The sequence below is a fragment of the Topomyia yanbarensis genome, chromosome 3, assembly GCF_030247195.1.
Source record: "Topomyia yanbarensis strain Yona2022 chromosome 3, ASM3024719v1, whole genome shotgun sequence".
Lineage (NCBI taxonomy): Eukaryota > Metazoa > Arthropoda > Insecta > Diptera > Culicidae > Topomyia > Topomyia yanbarensis.
The window spans coordinates 427,866,190-427,889,222 of record NC_080672.1 but is presented as its reverse complement, the minus strand read 5'-3'; the positions used below and the strand labels follow the sequence as shown (position 1 = coordinate 427,889,222).

The 23,033-nt window shown below is 30.8% G+C and overlaps 1 protein-coding gene across 1 annotated transcript in view; it reads left to right on the top strand.

Annotated features, from left to right (window-relative positions):
* The window catches only part of LOC131691697 (BEACH domain-containing protein lvsD), a 120,180-nt gene that overhangs the window by 44,923 nt on the left and 52,224 nt on the right, over positions 1-23,033 (top strand). The window lies entirely within an intron of this gene.

Sequence of the window (23,033 nt, the reverse complement as noted above, 5' to 3'; positions counted from 1 at the left end):
TAAAACATAAAACATAAAACATAAAACATAAAACATAAAACATAAAACATAAAACATAAAACATAAAACATAAAACATAAAACATAAAACATAAAACATAAAACATAAAACATAAAACATAAAACATAAAACATAAAACATAAAACATAAAACATAAAACATAAAACATAAAACATAAAACATAAAACATAAAACATAAAACATAAAACATAAAACATAAAACATAAAACATAAAACATAAAACATAAAACATAAAACATAAAACATAAAACATAAAACATAAAACATAAAACATAAAACATAAAACATAAAACATAAAACATAAAACATAAAACATAAAACATAAAACATAAAACATAAAACATAAAACATAAAACATAAAACATAAAACATAAAACATAAAACATAAAACATAAAACATAAAACATAAAACATAAAACATAAAACATAAAACATAAAACATAAAACATAAAACATAAAACATAAAACATAAAACATAAAACATAAAACATAAAACATAAAACATAAAACATAAAACATAAAACATAAAACATAAAACATAAAACATAAAACATAAAACATAAAACATAAAACATAAAACATAAAACATAAAACATAAAACATAAAACATAAAACATAAAACATAAAACATAAAACATAAAACATAAAACATAAAACATAAAACATAAAACATAAAACATAAAACATAAAACATAAAACATAAAACATAAAACATAAAACATAAAACATAAAACATAAAACATAAAACATAAAACATAAAACATAAAACATAAAACATAAAACATAAAACATAAAACATAAAACATAAAACATAAAACATAAAACATAAAACATAAAACATAAAACATAAAACATAAAACATAAAACATAAAACATAAAACATAAAACATAAAACATAAAACATAAAACATAAAACATAAAACATAAAACATAAAACATAAAACATAAAACATAAAACATAAAACATAAAACATAAAACATAAAACATAAAACATAAAACATAAAACATAAAACATAAAACATAAAACATAAAACATAAAACATAAAACATAAAACATAAAACATAAAACATAAAACATAAAACATAAAACATAAAACATAAAACATAAAACATAAAACATAAAACATAAAACATAAAACATAAAACATAAAACATAAAACATAAAACATAAAACATAAAACATAAAACATAAAACATAAAACATAAAACATAAAACATAAAACATAAAACATAAAACATAAAACATAAAACATAAAACATAAAACATAAAACATAAAACATAAAACATAAAACATAAAACATAAAACATAAAACATAAAACATAAAACATAAAACATAAAACATAAAACATAAAACATAAAACATAAAACATAAAACATAAAACATAAAACATAAAACATAAAACATAAAACATAAAACATAAAACATAAAACATAAAACATAAAACATAAAACATAAAACATAAAACATAAAACATAAAACATAAAACATAAAACATAAAACATAAAACATAAAACATAAAACATAAAACATAAAACATAAAACATAAAACATAAAACATAAAACATAAAACATAAAACATAAAACATAAAACATAAAACATAAAACATAAAACATAAAACATAAAACATAAAACATAAAACATAAAACATAAAACATAAAACATAAAACATAAAACATAAAACATAAAACATAAAACATAAAACATAAAACATAAAACATAAAACATAAAACATAAAACATAAAACATAAAACATAAAACATAAAACATAAAACATAAAACATAAAACATAAAACATAAAACATAAAACATAAAACATAAAACATAAAACATAAAACATAAAACATAAAACATAAAACATAAAACATAAAACATAAAACATAAAACATAAAACATAAAACATAAAACATAAAACATAAAACATAAAACATAAAACATAAAACATAAAACATAAAACATAAAACATAAAACATAAAACATAAAACATAAAACATAAAACATAAAACATAAAACATAAAACATAAAACATAAAACATAAAACATAAAACATAAAACATAAAACATAAAACATAAAACATAAAACATAAAACATAAAACATAAAACATAAAACATAAAACATAAAACATAAAACATAAAACATAAAACATAAAACATAAAACATAAAACATAAAACATAAAACATAAAACATAAAACATAAAACATAAAACATAAAACATAAAACATAAAACATAAAACATAAAACATAAAACATAAAACATAAAACATAAAACATAAAACATAAAACATAAAACATAAAACATAAAACATAAAACATAAAACATAAAACATAAAACATAAAACATAAAACATAAAACATAAAACATAAAACATAAAACATAAAACATAAAACATAAAACATAAAACATAAAACATAAAACATAAAACATAAAACATAAAACATAAAACATAAAACATAAAACATAAAACATAAAACATAAAACATAAAACATAAAACATAAAACATAAAACATAAAACATAAAACATAAAACATAAAACATAAAACATAAAACATAAAACATAAAACATAAAACATAAAACATAAAACATAAAACATAAAACATAAAACATAAAACATAAAACATAAAACATAAAACATAAAACATAAAACATAAAACATAAAACATAAAACATAAAACATAAAACATAAAACATAAAACATAAAACATAAAACATAAAACATAAAACATAAAACATAAAACATAAAACATAAAACATAAAACATAAAACATAAAACATAAAACATAAAACATAAAACATAAAACATAAAACATAAAACATAAAACATAAAACATAAAACATAAAACATAAAACATAAAACATAAAACATAAAACATAAAACATAAAACATAAAACATAAAACATAAAACATAAAACATAAAACATAAAACATAAAACATAAAACATAAAACATAAAACATAAAACATAAAACATAAAACATAAAACATAAAACATAAAACATAAAACATAAAACATAAAACATAAAACATAAAACATAAAACATAAAACATAAAACATAAAACATAAAACATAAAACATAAAACATAAAACATAAAACATAAAACATAAAACATAAAACATAAAACATAAAACATAAAACATAAAACATAAAACATAAAACATAAAACATAAAACATAAAACATAAAACATAAAACATAAAACATAAAACATAAAACATAAAACATAAAACATAAAACATAAAACATAAAACATAAAACATAAAACATAAAACATAAAACATAAAACATAAAACATAAAACATAAAACATAAAACATAAAACATAAAACATAAAACATAAAACATAAAACATAAAACATAAAACATAAAACATAAAACATAAAACATAAAACATAAAACATAAAACATAAAACATAAAACATAAAACATAAAACATAAAACATAAAACATAAAACATAAAACATAAAACATAAAACATAAAACATAAAACATAAAACATAAAACATAAAACATAAAACATAAAACATAAAACATAAAACATAAAACATAAAACATAAAACATAAAACATAAAACATAAAACATAAAACATAAAACATAAAACATAAAACATAAAACATAAAACATAAAACATAAAACATAAAACATAAAACATAAAACATAAAACATAAAACATAAAACATAAAACATAAAACATAAAACATAAAACATAAAACATAAAACATAAAACATAAAACATAAAACATAAAACATAAAACATAAAACATAAAACATAAAACATAAAACATAAAACATAAAACATAAAACATAAAACATAAAACATAAAACATAAAACATAAAACATAAAACATAAAACATAAAACATAAAACATAAAACATAAAACATAAAACATAAAACATAAAACATAAAACATAAAACATAAAACATAAAACATAAAACATAAAACATAAAACATAAAACATAAAACATAAAACATAAAACATAAAACATAAAACATAAAACATAAAACATAAAACATAAAACATAAAACATAAAACATAAAACATAAAACATAAAACATAAAACATAAAACATAAAACATAAAACATAAAACATAAAACATAAAACATAAAACATAAAACATAAAACATAAAACATAAAACATAAAACATAAAACATAAAACATAAAACATAAAACATAAAACATAAAACATAAAACATAAAACATAAAACATAAAACATAAAACATAAAACATAAAACATAAAACATAAAACATAAAACATAAAACATAAAACATAAAACATAAAACATAAAACATAAAACATAAAACATAAAACATAAAACATAAAACATAAAACATAAAACATAAAACATAAAACATAAAACATAAAACATAAAACATAAAACATAAAACATAAAACATAAAACATAAAACATAAAACATAAAACATAAAACATAAAACATAAAACATAAAACATAAAACATAAAACATAAAACATAAAACATAAAACATAAAACATAAAACATAAAACATAAAACATAAAACATAAAACATAAAACATAAAACATAAAACATAAAACATAAAACATAAAACATAAAACATAAAACATAAAACATAAAACATAAAACATAAAACATAAAACATAAAACATAAAACATAAAACATAAAACATAAAACATAAAACATAAAACATAAAACATAAAACATAAAACATAAAACATAAAACATAAAACATAAAACATAAAACATAAAACATAAAACATAAAACATAAAACATAAAACATAAAACATAAAACATAAAACATAAAACATAAAACATAAAACATAAAACATAAAACATAAAACATAAAACATAAAACATAAAACATAAAACATAAAACATAAAACATAAAACATAAAACATAAAACATAAAACATAAAACATAAAACATAAAACATAAAACATAAAACATAAAACATAAAACATAAAACATAAAACATAAAACATAAAACATAAAACATAAAACATAAAACATAAAACATAAAACATAAAACATAAAACATAAAACATAAAACATAAAACATAAAACATAAAACATAAAACATAAAACATAAAACATAAAACATAAAACATAAAACATAAAACATAAAACATAAAACATAAAACATAAAACATAAAACATAAAACATAAAACATAAAACATAAAACATAAAACATAAAACATAAAACATAAAACATAAAACATAAAACATAAAACATAAAACATAAAACATAAAACATAAAACATAAAACATAAAACATAAAACATAAAACATAAAACATAAAACATAAAACATAAAACATAAAACATAAAACATAAAACATAAAACATAAAACATAAAACATAAAACATAAAACATAAAACATAAAACATAAAACATAAAACATAAAACATAAAACATAAAACATAAAACATAAAACATAAAACATAAAACATAAAACATAAAACATAAAACATAAAACATAAAACATAAAACATAAAACATAAAACATAAAACATAAAACATAAAACATAAAACATAAAACATAAAACATAAAACATAAAACATAAAACATAAAACATAAAACATAAAACATAAAACATAAAACATAAAACATAAAACATAAAACATAAAACATAAAACATAAAACATAAAACATAAAACATAAAACATAAAACATAAAACATAAAACATAAAACATAAAACATAAAACATAAAACATAAAACATAAAACATAAAACATAAAACATAAAACATAAAACATAAAACATAAAACATAAAACATAAAACATAAAACATAAAACATAAAACATAAAACATAAAACATAAAACATAAAACATAAAACATAAAACATAAAACATAAAACATAAAACATAAAACATAAAACATAAAACATAAAACATAAAACATAAAACATAAAACATAAAACATAAAACATAAAACATAAAACATAAAACATAAAACATAAAACATAAAACATAAAACATAAAACATAAAACATAAAACATAAAACATAAAACATAAAACATAAAACATAAAACATAAAACATAAAACATAAAACATAAAACATAAAACATAAAACATAAAACATAAAACATAAAACATAAAACATAAAACATAAAACATAAAACATAAAACATAAAACATAAAACATAAAACATAAAACATAAAACATAAAACATAAAACATAAAACATAAAACATAAAACATAAAACATAAAACATAAAACATAAAACATAAAACATAAAACATAAAACATAAAACATAAAACATAAAACATAAAACATAAAACATAAAACATAAAACATAAAACATAAAACATAAAACATAAAACATAAAACATAAAACATAAAACATAAAACATAAAACATAAAACATAAAACATAAAACATAAAACATAAAACATAAAACATAAAACATAAAACATAAAACATAAAACATAAAACATAAAACATAAAACATAAAACATAAAACATAAAACATAAAACATAAAACATAAAACATAAAACATAAAACATAAAACATAAAACATAAAACATAAAACATAAAACATAAAACATAAAACATAAAACATAAAACATAAAACATAAAACATAAAACATAAAACATAAAACATAAAACATAACCATATTATTATTATGAACTTATTGAGCTAAATCTAACGGTTATTTCACAAAAAAGATTAGTTCGTGCGAATCGAGTACTGCTGCACAACCATGCACTGCTAGGCCCTATGGAAAACTGACTCAGACATCACTTCGCTAAAAGTATAATAACTTCTTTTAACAAAGCCGGATTGACTAGCAGTCTTCGACAAAGTTGTAGACAATTAAATTATCTTTCTTATTTTCACTTACAGTGATAATACGATGCGAACAGTGGCACTTAGCGGCGAAAATGTGAGCTAGTGGCTTTTCTCCATGTAAATTTTCGAAAAATCTCATACAAACTTCAGGCTCGTTGGTCCGGTAGCTAGACTTGTCCGATTTGCTTCAAATTGGGAACAACTACTCCTGATGGGACTAGAAATCGACTCAGAGGTGGGCGGATAGGGGTAATTATTTCCTGTCACTCTAATACACCATATTACTGTCACGGTAACCATATTTCTTGATGAGCATAAAAATATTGTAGCTGAATTATTGACGCAAAAGATGACAAATCACATGTCATCGATTGTATATCCGGCATACAAAGTTAGTCGTTTCAGGTATTTCGGTAGAGCTTATTTTATACCGTTCAAAATGTGCCTTAGATAGCATAAAAAAGCACGCGAATAATTTAAACATAAGAATTGTTCGCAGGGAAAGAAGCCAATACATAATTGTCATTAATAATAATACCAAAATTTATACACGATAAATAATGCGTGCATTACGAAACCTCGAATTACATACATATAAAATCATTATATTTTATTGATTTTGGAATACCGTGTTTCGCCAAAATGAAGGATATTAGTGTACTTTCGACTGTTATTGTGACAATTTATGATTTAAAGATCGGCGATTCAGTCAATAAAAATCAAGAACACTCGTTGCTCTCTTATTCTAACGTTTCGGCCCTTATTGGACTTTTTTCAAGGAATCGAGAATTTGTGTGTGTTCTATTGTCGTTTTGTTCATGCTAAACAATGTAGCTGTCATACTATCATTCATCCGTACGGCTGTTAAACCAACTCGTCGTAATAAACGTTTAAATCAGACGCTTTGAATTGGGCCACGATTGGCGTCACTGCACTATTTATATTTATAATAGTGCAGTGACGCCAATCGTGGTCCAATTCAAAGTGTCTGATTTGAATTGTCAAAATGAAGGAGCCAGAAATAATAAAATCGTTCACCTGCCGCTTGATTCAATTAATTGTAAGCAATACTCCCGACTGTCGGCCCTCTGGAGCTGAATTTGCGTTGCAAACCGAGCATTTCCAAATTAATTCAACAAACGATAAATCTATCATAAATTCTCGGCAACCGGCTGCCCAGAGCAAAAAATACATGATGACACTACTGACAGTTGCATAGAGTTGCATCACTCATCAATGTGAATCCAGATTTGTGTAACTCTTTACCCCATCCTACTAACAAAAACTCCTTCCCGTGGTAAACTTGGAGACACAGAAGTATACACGGTTTCCATAACAACGTTTCTTGCAACAACATTCCTTCCCATCTCCGATGACTGTAAGGACGTGGACGGCGCCGTTATTTGCATTTCAAAGTATAGGGCTCTCGAAACGTACACTTAGAGGATTGATAGCTACTCCCAGGCCCCATTCGTTGATTCTCTGTGCAATTTCACTTGTTCTGATCAATCACGGAGTAGCAACTACGAATTGTACGGTCATCATGCCCATGCTCACTAAGGAGAAAATTGGATAAAACCACATTTGCGCAGAAAACCTTTAACTAAATTAACCACAACTGAATTAGTTAAAAATTTGTTAACCGAATCTAGTTGAAATAGTTGTCTATTATGTGATTATGTAATAATATTTCGTTTCGTTGAAAAAGTTAAAATGGGATTACTGATAGAAGACACTTCAAATCTTTTTTATCGTCACGAAAGAATTTGTCTAATAAGGAAAAATATTTACATCATCACCTGAAACTTACTTACTTACCTTACTCAACGCGTGTAGCAGAGTTAAAAATAATCGAAGCTCTTTTTTGACGGCTGAAAATGAACCTGATGCGACTTGTGGTGAATAGAAAAAAATATTCATTCAAAAATCCATGTTCTTCATTCAGTTGAATATCGTACAATAATATTCATTTTACTAATTATCTAGGAAAATGTTTTCACATACCGGTAAAGCATATAAAATAATAATTAGGTTCTTTACTGACACAGCTAACCTCACTTTTCTTGACAGTTTACTAGTACTGTTTACATGGACTTGGAACTTTTTTGCGGACGACTAGATTCGCACGAAGCAAATGGCGAAGAATTTTTCTAAGCCCATGTAAACAGTACAAGCGAACAGTCAAAAATGAACACTCAGTTCATTTGTGACGTCAGCGTAAAGTATTAAATTATCATCGCTTACATTGTGCCTGGGCCTACTTCGATGCGTTTGATTCGTTGATGCACGTTTGCTTCGTGTAATAATCGGAGACGAATGAAAATCTGCATGGTTTAATGGCCGATTTGATCGTTTGACATTTTCAGTAGCGCAACTGAAAATTGAAAATGAATTCGGCTGAAAATGATCGATTTTCATCCAATAAATTTTAATATTTGTAACTCTGGCGTGTAGAATTGGGAGCGAGAAAGGAATTTTTGATATTTATGCTAAACCGCTTCTCGAAAGTTCAAATTCCTCTGAAATTGACTTGCCTTCCGCATAAACGTAATTAGTTTTTGTTTATTTTACAAATTCACAACAAGTTTCGACTAATGATTGATAGAGCGCATTTCCCAAAGAACTTGTAACTTGTTATTGCAGTCAGCTTTCAGCTACCGACGATAACGGTCGTGATAACTACTCAAAGTAAACAAAGGAGAAAAAATACCAATTACTGCCAGATAATCAGCTTACCGAAAACCTTGTCCTCAAAAATAAATTTAGACTTCTTGGGAACACTGCCATGATCCCTAGCAATATAAATCTGGTGCCATTGAAGTTGTTTGAAGTCAAGTTATTTATGTCAACTGTAATATCAATATTTTTAGTGAGTGGAAAATTTAGGCAAAAATTTAAAATCAGCGGCCCATCTTCGTGCTGATGATTCATGTCTTTAATTTGAATAAACTAATTTTCGAGGAAATTTTCTCACTGTGCTTCCTAATCATAACTGACAGTTATGGAAATTCCTACTGCAGCTTGAAGTTAAAATATCAATTATCTAATCCCACAACATTAGCATGGTCTGGGGAAAAGATGTATTATTCGACCTGTACCAACCAAGTACAGTTTTAATCGAATGAGCAAAATATAAATGAATTGAAACCCACACTTGCATTGAACAAATTCGTACAAAGTCATCCGAACTTCCCTGTATCATGAGCAAGACCATCCCATTCGATGTTCGATAAAGAGTGTTTATAATTTTATGCATATGCCTTCGTGCTCATAGACTCTATCCAAGAACCTACCATAGAAATCCCATTTCAATTTTTCATGGGATCCAGCCGCCTCATTCACTTCCCACTGGATATTATTCGCATACATATGTAGCACATTTCCGCTTCCTAGCATATTATACACACCGATTCAGAATACTACAAACTGAATCCCCTGGTTTCCCATTTTGCGGGAAACTCGCCCAAAGATCTTCCCCCTAAAAACGAGGGGGTATCCTGCAATATCCGCGTGAACATACGGCAGTGTCTCCAACAGACGACCATAATCATAAACGAGCACACTTTTCTCGATTTGCTCGCCCGGTACTCGAGGCTAGAACTCCCGGGTGGAAAACCATAACATCGTCGTTTCCATCGGAGGTTTTTCTTGTATGGCGCCATCTGCGCACTCGGGAAATTGCTGATGTGGGACATGGGCCGGGAGATGAGAAATCAAAGCGATATATAAATTGGATTTTCTCCAGCTCTTGCCCCTTACTCAGGCCGCTATCCTTGCTCTGACAGCTGCAGGATCGATTACCGAGACGCCTTTTTCTTGTGGCGACGGCGATGACGACGACGACGACGACGGTTTGGTTCAACAGATCCAGCTGGAATATTGATTCTTTCACCATTGGACCGAGTGGGGGAGGAAAACTTTTTCGTCCCCCCCCCCTTCCTTCCATTAGAAGAGGCTGTGTGGATGGCGATTTTTCTACGAGCTTCTAATAATCCCATTCGCCGTTGCTAAGTGTCGAATAAATTATTCGATAGGCACATAATCAATTGGCAGCTTAAATGGGGAGTTCGAACCTTTGGGGGAAATGTGCAAGAAAATATGCCCATCGGATTTTCATAGGCAATAAATTTGCGATTCAGTGTACTTGGTGGAGTGCATTATATTTCAATCGAAGAGGATCGTTATTTGTGTGGAAATAACTTCTCCAATAAAGGAAGACACGTCAACGCCTTCTCACCTGTCTAGACAGATAATGTTATTCGCGACGGATGCTCAGCTGAACTCATTGTCTTATCCTAATTGAGGAAAACTTTTCATGTGTCAAACAATCACCTTTATTCAACGAAGCCCGCATCCTGAAAACACCTTGTCATATATAGCGATGTGTAGAAGGCAGACAATTTCAATCCTTTTTCACTCACCCTCCCATAACATATGAAGGTACGTCGTTTTCTAGCACAAGAATGGTTCACATAGCTGCCTACCATTAGCTCTGTATTGTCGGAAGCAGCCGGATAAATTGTTATCGTATGAAATCCCATCATAAACGAAGCATGGGAAATTACTACACTTCTTCTTATCCATGGAAATGCTAATGAAATAATCGTTGCTTGTAAGCTTGTGATGATCCACTCAGTGGTTACGAAGGAAATTGTCGTAAAGCCAACCCAATACCACTGGGGACATAGCGGGACCAATATGAAGAGGACGGTCAAAACAGTTTCACAAAATGGTGTTCTGTATGCTCTACAATATCTCAAATATTCATGTTATTCTCAAGATTCACAGGGCGACAAATGAAGAACAACTTAAACTTTATATAATGTTGAAGTTTGGTGTTTCGAATGTATTTCTTCAGTAACTAGTACCAACTTGGGGCTAATTAAACAATAAATCCAAACAGACATGCCACCTGTATGAACGATAGGGCATTGCAAAAAATTTTTTTTTTTGAATTCTCAAAGGCCCCCCCTCTCATATTGTGACAAGTGTCAAAGTAAGCTCAGATGCCAAATTTCACATCATTTGGACAATTTTAGACCACCTCGCTTGAAATTTTTTGAAATTGGTGGTATGGAAAAATATGGAGGAAAAATACATTAAATGCTATAACTTTTGAAGTAGCAATCAGAAAATTACAATTTATACCTCTTTTGAAAGGAAATAATCTTAGTATTTGAATGAAAATATTTTTGTTTCCAGAAAAATACGGAAAAGTGGGGTACCGGGTCATTTTGGCCCCAAAATCTCATATTTTTAATGATTTTTCTGCTCCGTGATGCAAATCATACATATTTTATAGTTTTTCTAATGTAAAAAAATCTCAAAAATCGATCGAAGATTTTTTGACCTTAGTCCAAATACGAGAAGCTGGGGTTAAATGGCCTTATGTCATTCATATTAAACTTCATCATTTTCTCGTGCATATATCTCTATTATTCTTCACTCAATTTTCATAAACTATACCTTATTGAACGTGGAAAATCCTTAGGATTATAACAAAAATAGATTCGTTAGCGGTAACATTTAGGAACATCAAATTATCTGATATATAGTGTCGATTTCACATTTTCATCATAAAATCGCACATATTAACTCCATTTAACAACAAAATTCTTATTTGATTTACTACTTTTAGTGTCAAATGTGCTTAGGGATCACATGAGAAAAGTTTCATTCCTGGAAAAATAGGGGAAGTTGAGGTATTAGGACAAATAATGAAAAAAATGAGATTTGTAGAGTAAATATCAAAAAGTTTGATGTTTCTGAATTTTAACTCTAACGTTTTTATTTTTGTTTTGTTCCCCAGAATTTTACACGTTCAACAAGTTACATTTTATGAAAATTGATTGAAGAATAATAGAGATATATGTATGAGAAAATGATAAAATTTAATATGAATGACAAAAAGCCCTATAACCCCAACTTCTCGTATTCGGACTAAGGTCAAGAGGGTTCCGTTCGATTTCTGAGATTTTTTCACATTATAAAAACTACAAAATATGTATAATTTGCGTCACGGAGCAGAAACATCTTGAAAAATATGGGATTCTGGGGCCAAAATGACCCTGTACCCCACTTTCCCGTATTTTCCTTAAAACGAAAATATCTTCATTCAAATACTAAAATTATTTCCTTTCAAAAGAAGTATAAATTGTAATTTTCTGATTGCTACTTCAGAAGTTATAGCATTTAATGTATTTTTCCTCCATATTTTCCCATACTACCAATTTCAAAAAAAATCAAGCGAAGTGGGCGGGGGTCTAAAATTGTTCAAATGATGTAAAATTTGGCATCTGAGCTTACTTTGACATTTGTCACAATATGAGAGGGGGGGGGGGCCTTTGAGAATTCAAAAAAAAATAAATTTTGCAATGCCCTAATGAACGACTAAAGAAACTGACTGATTCCGAGTGATGTCGCGTGAAGCAAAACAAAGGTTTTTATGAGAAAGCGGTGTCATCTTGGTACTAGTTTGGATTCATCTTCTAACTGACCCCATGCTGGTGCTAGTTACCAATGAGATGAATTCGAAACAACATAATCCAACTATTTCTAAGTTTGGGGTTGTGTCCTTATGCTCACAAATCTAATTTTTCCTCCTTTTGAGAGAAAATTGTGCATAACTGTTTTTTTTCCTTGGAAAGGTGTAGGAAAATTATGAAAATGGCGCTTTCCGTTTATTTTAACAAGTGTAGCAAGTTTAAGCTTGTCAATTTTTCGTTATCTATATATGCAGGGTGTTTGATTCATAATTAAGAACCTCTCGAGGGGTGATTGACTGTCATATTTGGAGAAAAAATCGTGCTACACATACCATTAAATCTCAACCGTTACAGAGTTATTGAACTTTTTGTGTAAAAAACCTATTTATCTTAAAATACCTCTAACTCAAAAAGTATACTTTGAATTTTAAATCTTTTAGTGCCATTGGAAAGGTGATTTGGAAAATTTCCTATTGAATAGTGCTCTCATATCTTTCAGTTAATTAGTTTTAACTACCTTTTTTGATGATGTTTTTGTTAATTTTCTCAAAATAATGAATTATGATTATAGCAATATCTAATCTCCAAAAATTGAATTTTGAGACGATGCACAATTTGTTCTTCAACATCATATTCCTATCTCCTCTCGTTTCTTTGTAGGTACTAAAGGCAGTAAATGTAATGTTTTCTTTCGAACAAAAAAGAGGTGCAGAACATTTTTATTCCATTTTCATATACAATTGTATAACAAATATACAAAATAGGAACTTTTCAGGTCGTATAAAAACGAAAAACCCATGTCTTACGACAATTTCATTGCTGAAACTGGAATCGGTCAATTAGGTCGCCATTTTTAATTTATTAAAAATAAACAGGCCAAAAAACTTCAAATGTCAATATTATTGTCAAATGTCAATTTTTTTCGCTCATCCCATCCGGATTTGATTTTGCAATGGCAAGTAACACCAAAAATAGTATCTTCCATCGAAATTGCGATTTCACCTGGCCCTGGTGGCCCGTTTGAGACATCTTGGCTCTGTTTTATTTTTATATTCATTTGCCATATTGAAAAAAATAGTAATGGAAACGAATTAGAAAACATCCTGAAATTTGAACTAATATTGAGAATAACAATAACTTTATGTTCACCGCAGACACTTGATGTCCTCGAAAGCATTTTTCAGAACGATTTTCAGGATCACTTGGACGAAGCTGATAGCCCATTAATTGTTTTTAGTTTTTTCTTAAAAACCTCTTGAAAGGTTATTTTTCGCAAAATATTTTCACTTCCCAGAATGATTCAAAACGAATCTTATGAGACGACGGACGAAACTCGATCATTCAACCGCTTATTTAGGGGACTTATATCACCAGACCATGGCAATTGATTGAACAAATGGAACTAATATATGTTATGAATACCCAGGTAGCCACCAAGCAATAATACTTGCAGTACAATAGCATATTATTTACATTTTAGATGCTTATCGCAGTATATTAGCATATTTTGATTCCATAGCTCTTGTAAAGTAGCAGTTATTTAAGTTTTTCTTGTGAGTAATAAGTATTTCAAATAAATGCATAATAGTCGCACATAGCATCGCCAAACATTATTAGCGTACTCAAAATGCTCCTTTAATGCTAGAAAATTGTTTTGAATCAAGGACTATAATAACTCACTCAAAAACAAAAAAAAAAGATTGTCCGGAGCAGGGGCGGATCCAGAAAAAAATTTCAAGAGGGGTCCGAAATTTCGATTTTAAAATGAACATTGTATATTTCTTAATACGTAATAATCTTATTTAATAAATACCAGTTTTGTTTTGAAATGATTTTGAGATGGAAACTAATATAAAATTGAAACTCATTAAACATTTCTCAACAAGTAAAATAATTTCGGAGGGGGTCCGGACCTCCAGGACCCTGCCCCTGGATCCGCCACTGGTCTGGAGCCCCACGCGACTTAGGGTATTGAGAAAAATGGCCTACTTGGCATGATGCGAAATAAAGTACACGGTTAGTGCTGTGTATTAGTTTCTGCAATGTTGCACGTGTAAGTATGGGTAAAGGGTGTACATTTTGTTTAATAACAGTGTGACGAGTGTATGGGTAGTGGACGTGCTTTCCCTAACGTCCTCCGAAGGTAGTCGGTTATAGGCGAAAATATTGCGGGTGATATCCAGTGAAGTGTTTTAGCTGTTTTAGGGATGTAGCTCCCTATAGTGGTGCGAGTGATGCCAAATATTTGGTTTAAACGCACATAATTTAGTACAGGCCAGTGCGTAAGGGGGGGGGGGGGGTTGGGGGATCAGCCTCCCCATGAGGGTTTTGCATTACTTTTAAAATACTTCATTCCGAGATAATTGCGTTTAAATTTTTGTGTTTACTTCATTCGTGGGAGAACCTGCGCGCTGCAAACGGCTTTAGTTAAATATCTAGTGCTCCGATCAGGATGAAATTTCTCACAGCTATTTTCAAAAGTATGTACTTTCAGAACATTCAATAATTTTTTTTTAGATTTTTTAGTTCCAACTTTGTATATAACCCCTAAATTTCCTGTTCAGGAAAAAAGTACACTGCATTTGAGCTCTCTTCTATGTCACTCTAGAAACAAGTCAATGAAGAAAGCAAGGACGAAACTTTGCGAGGGTGTCTGGAATGGGATGTATGTTAAGTTGGACGGCTTCTCTGAAGGATCGGTGCACTTTTCGACTAGTTTGTATATTAGCAACAGTAGGGAGTAGATAGCAGATGTCGGACAGCGGGTTACCAACGGCAGTTAAACTGGAAAAACATGAAGTTGGAGAAAATGGGGATATCGTTGTCTAGAGAAATTTCATCGCCGATGATTGTTTCGTTGGAGTGGCAGCGAAATGGATCACGAAAATGAGAATCGCTATAGGGTGAAATACCGCCGCCGAGAAGTTCTCAGCACTAGCTAGCAGATAAATAGGAACGACTAGCACCAAGAATGATAAGAAGCCCGGCGAAGGTGGTTGTAAAAAGATGTAAATCCTTATGGTCGACATCTCCGGATCGGTTGATGTCTCAACAGGTGACGATATTTGCGAAGGTTGGACAGCAAATAAGGAAAAGTAGGTATGGATAAAAACATGACTATTAACACACAACAAAATAAGCAAGAACACAATCCCTACTAAAGCAGTACTGAACGGTTGCCCCTGATGGATGAGGATTACGAGATACAAGAGGTTGAGGTTTAGTCGGTTGGCTTAACAACTACTACAAACCAATCCAAATCCACCACGAGACAGCAGACAGCGCACAGTGGTCGTAAATCCCAAAAACGTGAACTTAATTCACTAGAGGCTAAACCATCGAATATATTCGCAGGGTGTCTTTGGAAGCATTATTTTTAAGATTATTTACCACAATCTGATAAAAATTAAATTGAGGCATGGCTTACTATGATTGAGCTAGGAAAATGAACTATTTATACTGACGAGGTAGAAAGGTGGTTTTCGAAATGCTCATAATGAAGAATTTTGTTGAACAATTTGAACTTGCAGGACCAGGCATGGGAAAAATCATTTCACGAAACGGTCAATTTGAAATCATCCACCAACATGCTCTTACTGTGAAACCCGATCTCGGCAACCCTTCTTGTGCAGAGTTACGCGTTCATGCGAAAGCGAGAGGCAAAACACAAAACTGAAAAAAGTGTCAGCGCCCGGCTATGATTCATTCTCCATCGCATACGTAGTGTTTTGAATGAAAGCAGAAAGGATCGCAAATGAATGCATTCTTTCATTCACAAAGATTCATTTCAAAACATTCACCGGATCGTTCTAATAAAAAAAACTTGTCGTTCTTGTTTATAGACCTATGAAATTTTCACTTGGTGATCTCTTATTGTTGAGTAAGTAGTTTGCAATGTGCTGGTGAAAAAAAATAACTTCTTAAAACGATTCCGTGCATATCACAATATCAATTTCAAGTGGATTGTAGTGCAATCTACTTCTCAACATTGATTATAGTGTACATTTGACCTAACCCAACCAGAGTATACAATGTCACATTCATTTGTGAACTAAAAGTTGATTCACTTGTGAACGTTTACAGTACAATCTTCCGATTCAATCCGCGTATGAAGAACACGATCTTCTTCATTCAACATAGTACGTGTCATTCGTTTAACCTGGCTCACATCTTCGGAAGTTCATCTCTACTTACGTTTAGATGTGTTCTTTTGGAGAGTTTTAGTCGGATCGTGAATGAACGACTGGCTGCTGTTAAAGCAATGAACGGATTCGCCAAGAATCATGCGAATGAATGATAATTTTCATCCCTGTGCAGGACTTCGTCGTACTGCTGCAAGAACGGCAAAATGCGCTTCTCGAGGCACTCAGATATGATCTCGCCATTTTACTGTGCCCTTTGTCACGAAAGGCTCACTTCTCAGTCCGCAAGAGCAGATGGCCTGCCAAATGAGATATTTGGAGGCGATCCTCGACATTTTCTTCTTCTTAAATTTGTCGTCCACATAGAATTTGCTCTTGCCGGTGAAAAACTCCAACCCCGGAATTTGCTCAAAATCGGCCTTTATATGCGTTTCGTCGTCCATCACACAGCAGCCATATATTGTCAGCATCTTCTCGTAGAGCTTCTGTGCCCGAGTTTTAGCCGTCGATTGTTGCCGCTCATCGCGGTTTGGGAAGCTCTGTACCTTGTATGTATGTAGTCCAGCTCTCTTTGAATTGTGGGCGTAGCTCTGCGACATGCCGATCTTTTTAGCCAAATCACGGCTTGAGACGTTGGGATTTGCTTTAATCATCCGCTTCACCTTTCCCTCCGTCTTTTTGTTCTCCGGTCCCGGTTTTCTTCCAGCTCCTTTGCCGTGGTCCAACGTCAACCGCTCCTGGAACCGCTTCAACACTCTGGAGACGGTTGAATGGTGAATGTTGAACATTTTTCCCAACTGCCGGTGCGACAGGTCAGGAAATTCCAGGTGTTTGGAAAGAATTTGTTCTCTCGACTCGCGTTGGTTCACCTCCATTTTCGTTGAATCGAAAAACACGACTTCGAGTTTGACAGCATGTAAACAATACACATCAATGAGAAAGTGTGCAAAATTTGGTTGATTTTTACCCAATGGTAAAAAAGTTATGCCCTGTTGGATGTGTCGCAATTATTTCGTGTTCGCCCTTTAACAGGGAGTGTTGAGCGTTACGCTTAAACTGATATATTTTACACCGAATTATCTGAAGCTTTTGATAGAGTGAACCACAACAGACCAATCGTTAAACGAAAATTTGGAATTAACGGTAGTTGTTACAATTGTTTCGATCCTAGCTCACAAATCAAGGGATAATGGTTGTAGATTGGCAGGCACCCACATTTACTTCTACATCAGGAGTCTCCAAGGGAAGCTACATGGGACCGTTGTAGTTTCTGCTTTACATTAATGACGTGTGCTTAGTGTTGAAGATTCCTATCCAGTCTTTCGCAGACGATCTCAATATATTTCATATCTTCCGATCAAATTTAGCGGCAGTTAATTACTGTTATTTTTAGTATCGAGCAGAAGCGTACTGAGCTCAAATAGTTTCGTTTCACGCAATCGCTCTGGTCAAAATGAATCAAACTCGATCTTAGACGTCAGTTGACAAAACAAACCAATAAAGAGTATTCTCTGCACTGTTTCTTGAATTCTTTCAGGAATTTTTACTATTTCTGAAAGGAACATGGCTTGCACAAGAAGTAGATTCGAGACATTTTCTCATTCTACTTGGCAGCAAAAACTCGCGCGAATATCTCTATCTGAGCGATGGTTAATTTCGGATAATGATGTATTTTTCTTATTTGGAGCTTAGAACTTCAAAACTCTCTTAGCAGCTGGAAAAATACTGTTCGAACTTCAAATAGAACAGACACGGAAATGGAGAAATTCTGCCAGAAATGTTCCTTATATACCAAGCGAAGAGATTGGCATGACGTTTTACAGTGGCAGCCAAAACCTCAAAATTTAACATTATTCGTTACCGTCTTCGGATTTAAAATTGTTTAATTTGTAAAAAATGTCATATAAGCATTTTCTAAAAGTTGAGTTGTGTGAAGATTTGAGATATTTCCCGCTTTCGAGCCCATTTGACACGCCTAACTCATAATGGAAATTAGAATATTTTTTAATCTAAAGTGAACCCTAAAAATGAATCAAAAGTCATGCATATAAGGGACGATCCGTAAATGACGTAGCATTTTTTGAGTGATTTTTAACACCCCCCCCCTCCCCCATCGTAGTATTTCGTCACAAATCTCTAAATACCCCCCTGGTAATTACGTTGCTTGACGGTATTTCTCCCCTCCCCCTTATCGCCGAAAAATATAAAAAAATTAAAAAACGATGTTAGTTATTCCCCTTTTAAAAAGCTACGTAGCATGACATGACCCCCTACTCCCCTGTCGTCACACATCATCACAAAATACAATACTCTCCCCTCCCCCAATAATGCTACGTCATTTATGGATGATCCCTAATACCAAAGCGAAACAAAAATGAATTCAAAATCAAATATATCTGAAAGTAAAAAAGTATTAGCATATTTTCAAATAATCTTGATCTGTATCTCATATATTATATATATTATATATTCACATATTTTTATTTCAAATCATATAAGATGAAGTGATATTCAAACAAACGATTGATCCCTTATTCTACAAGATTGAACTTGAACATTGTGCAGACCAGATTAAATTAATATTATTCCTTCGCAAATTTTTGTTCATATTTCATCAAATTTCTTTGAACTCTTCCATATTCCCAGCTGTTTTAAAGAGGGGCTCTTCACAATCGCTCAGTAATATTTAATGAGCAGAAACTGAAAGCCATTTGGTGAATTTCTCAACGAAATGTATATCATTTTCCATGAGAAAATTGAGCGTTATTTTGGTGTAGGGCGCCAATGCTAGATCCGGTCAAAACAGTGCTATGATTATCACAATATTCTGCTGAAACTCAGATCGATGGGTTTCTGCATTTAGTAGTTCCCGGGATATAAAAAAATGATTGACTTCAAGCCGCAGGAACATATTGCTTGCCATACCACACTTTTCGATCAAATTTCTACACTAGAATCGACCTGTCCGCGTCGCTTATATCCTCCCCTACGATGCATGTATAATATTGTGAAACTGAAAGAATGTTGAAGTTTTCTTTCATATATGTTTCGTCGTCCATCAAAATGCACGCTACTTATATTCTGTACTTTGTTGGGCGATTTCGTATTTTCTTCTGGGTCTTCAGGTTGTTCCGTTTCTTGTTACGTTGGATCATTCCTACGCTCGTTCCCATCTTGTTGACTAAATTACGTGTTTTATTGATTTATTCCTCCTAATTAGAGATACCAATTTCTGCTCCAGATTCGTGTTGAAAGATCCGAGTTTTTTGCCTTTTCCTGCCAGTTCATCCAGTGAATAGTGTTCCCCAAACTCGCGTGATGAATCCACCAATTTTCACATATGCTGATTTCGTTTTTAGAACGGAGTCGCTCTAGGTTCGCTCTCAGCTGTCACTTTTGTATGGATTTTGTAAATATTAGAGCGAACTTAGGGCAACTCTGATCTAAAACCGAAATCGGCAATAGTTACACCCTTTTCACTGAGCCTTGTGTTCAAAATCCTAATTTACACTTCATCGAGCAACACATTGGAAACAAAGAATTTACATAAAGTAAAGAAACGAAAGATGACAGTCAATCACACCGCATGCTGCGATGAGCACATTAAAACCATCTCAAATACGAGTATACAACGCAAATGTATGGCGATAGCTTATTTTCGATAGAGTTCTTTTACTCGTCATAACTTTTACTTAGATAGGAAAATTCTAAAATAACGGAGTTCGAGTTATTGGAAATTTCATCTTCTTTTAAGATGCCATAGAGGTGTTTTACGCCAAGGTGTACAAATAACTATTCTGTTTTCAAAAATTTAATGCAGTAACAAATTGGTTTTTATTATCTAATATGGCAATAAAGGTAAGTTTAGAAGTATCTTATAAATATGCAATTTCAAATGGGTTTAGAAACAATGATACTACATTCCTACAACCAAGATTTCATATTTTAAATAAATCGTGTCATCCCAGCAATCGAAATCTACCCTTCGTTCGTTGATAGCTCGATGAAATTAATAGTCCTGACACTAAGTTAGTGTCGAATTCTGACGAAACGAAGTTGAAACGCAAATTTCATAACTAATGTTTTAGTACCACCATATACCCGAACACAGGTTAAGGGTTGCCCTATATATTAATTGAACATGAACAGATTATTTTTCAAACTTTGAAAAACAATTTATTTTGACCTCCAATTTTGGTAAATTTCCCTCAGTACAACGACCTTAACGTACGTACGTGTTTTTGAAAATTAACCGACTGTGATATTATCTAACAAAGCAAAAGAAAATTTAAATTTCAAATTGTGATGCTTCTTCGAACTGCTGTTGTCAATTTGAAACACCTAAATGCATTGGTGACAGCAGTTTTGCTAGTCACTGAAGTCTAAGCAGGCGGTTGCATTGTTCGTTTAAATCACGCGCTTCCTGCATAAGGATTCTCTAACTGTAGACAACAAACCACTGCCTGAAGCAAAACCGACCACTCGTTCGCCGCTTACTCAGCCGGAGCGCTATAAAACAGTTTATTAAATCTTCTAATCCCAAACAAAAATAAGAGGCGTATCCGAACTGGCGGTTCCACTGGTTGTGGTTACCGGTCCTTCACTATGTACTACTCTTCCATCATCGCTACCATCATCACCGTCGTCGACGTCAAATACAGTTCAAATACTGCGCAGCAAAAAAAACCTCGGGGTGAGCAATTTCGCCAAATCCGTTCTTGAAAAACCAAAAACACGTATGTAACAACATTGCGTCAAACAACAAAAACATACCATACTGACACAAATCCTTCGAGGAGAGCGGAGCAGAAGAAAAACAATGCCGAATTTCTCCCGAGGACAAAAGGCAGGCTGTAAAAACATCAATTTATAATCATGTTTAAATTATTGTCTAAGGGCTCTGCGATCGGGCGATGCACGGTTTGGGTTGTAAAATGCACAACTGTTTGTCAGTTTGGGACCCCTTTTTCTTGCCGAGAGTAACGTAACTGTTTCCGATTGAGCGCGCTCCGTCCGTCCCCTAGCTGCTGCACATTTTCCAAAGGGATTTGTTGTTGCTTGTACGACTGGGAAAGGTTGCGAAGAGCAATGATAATCAATTGTTATTATTATTTTATTTCATGCTTTATTGAGAGTGATTAGGTCTATCATTTTTTTTTTGTTGTTGCTGTTGCATCCTAAACCTTGACAAACGGCATTCAATCAAAAAATATGTGCAAGTTTTTTTATGGCCTCGACCGGAGGTCCTGCCAATTTTTCATTCGATTTTTCGGGTGGGATTGTCTGTGTGGCGTGTCGAGGTGATTATCGGCTTGGGTGAATCTTTTTATGCCTTTTTATTGCCCATCTATTAAATGGCATATAGTCTATTGAAAAGCAATAAAAGAACTAGCGAAAAGTGGGACGCATACATTTTTGTGTGCCGGTGTGTTGTGTGGGACAATCGATAAAGGGCATTAAACACTCCGTTTTTTATCCGATAGCGCACGTCCGGGATATGACCGACAGCTAAAAGTGGGCTGGACTGGTCATATTTGAATGGTACTATTTTATTGACGAAATATGTTTTATTGAATAGATTGATGGGATTTCAT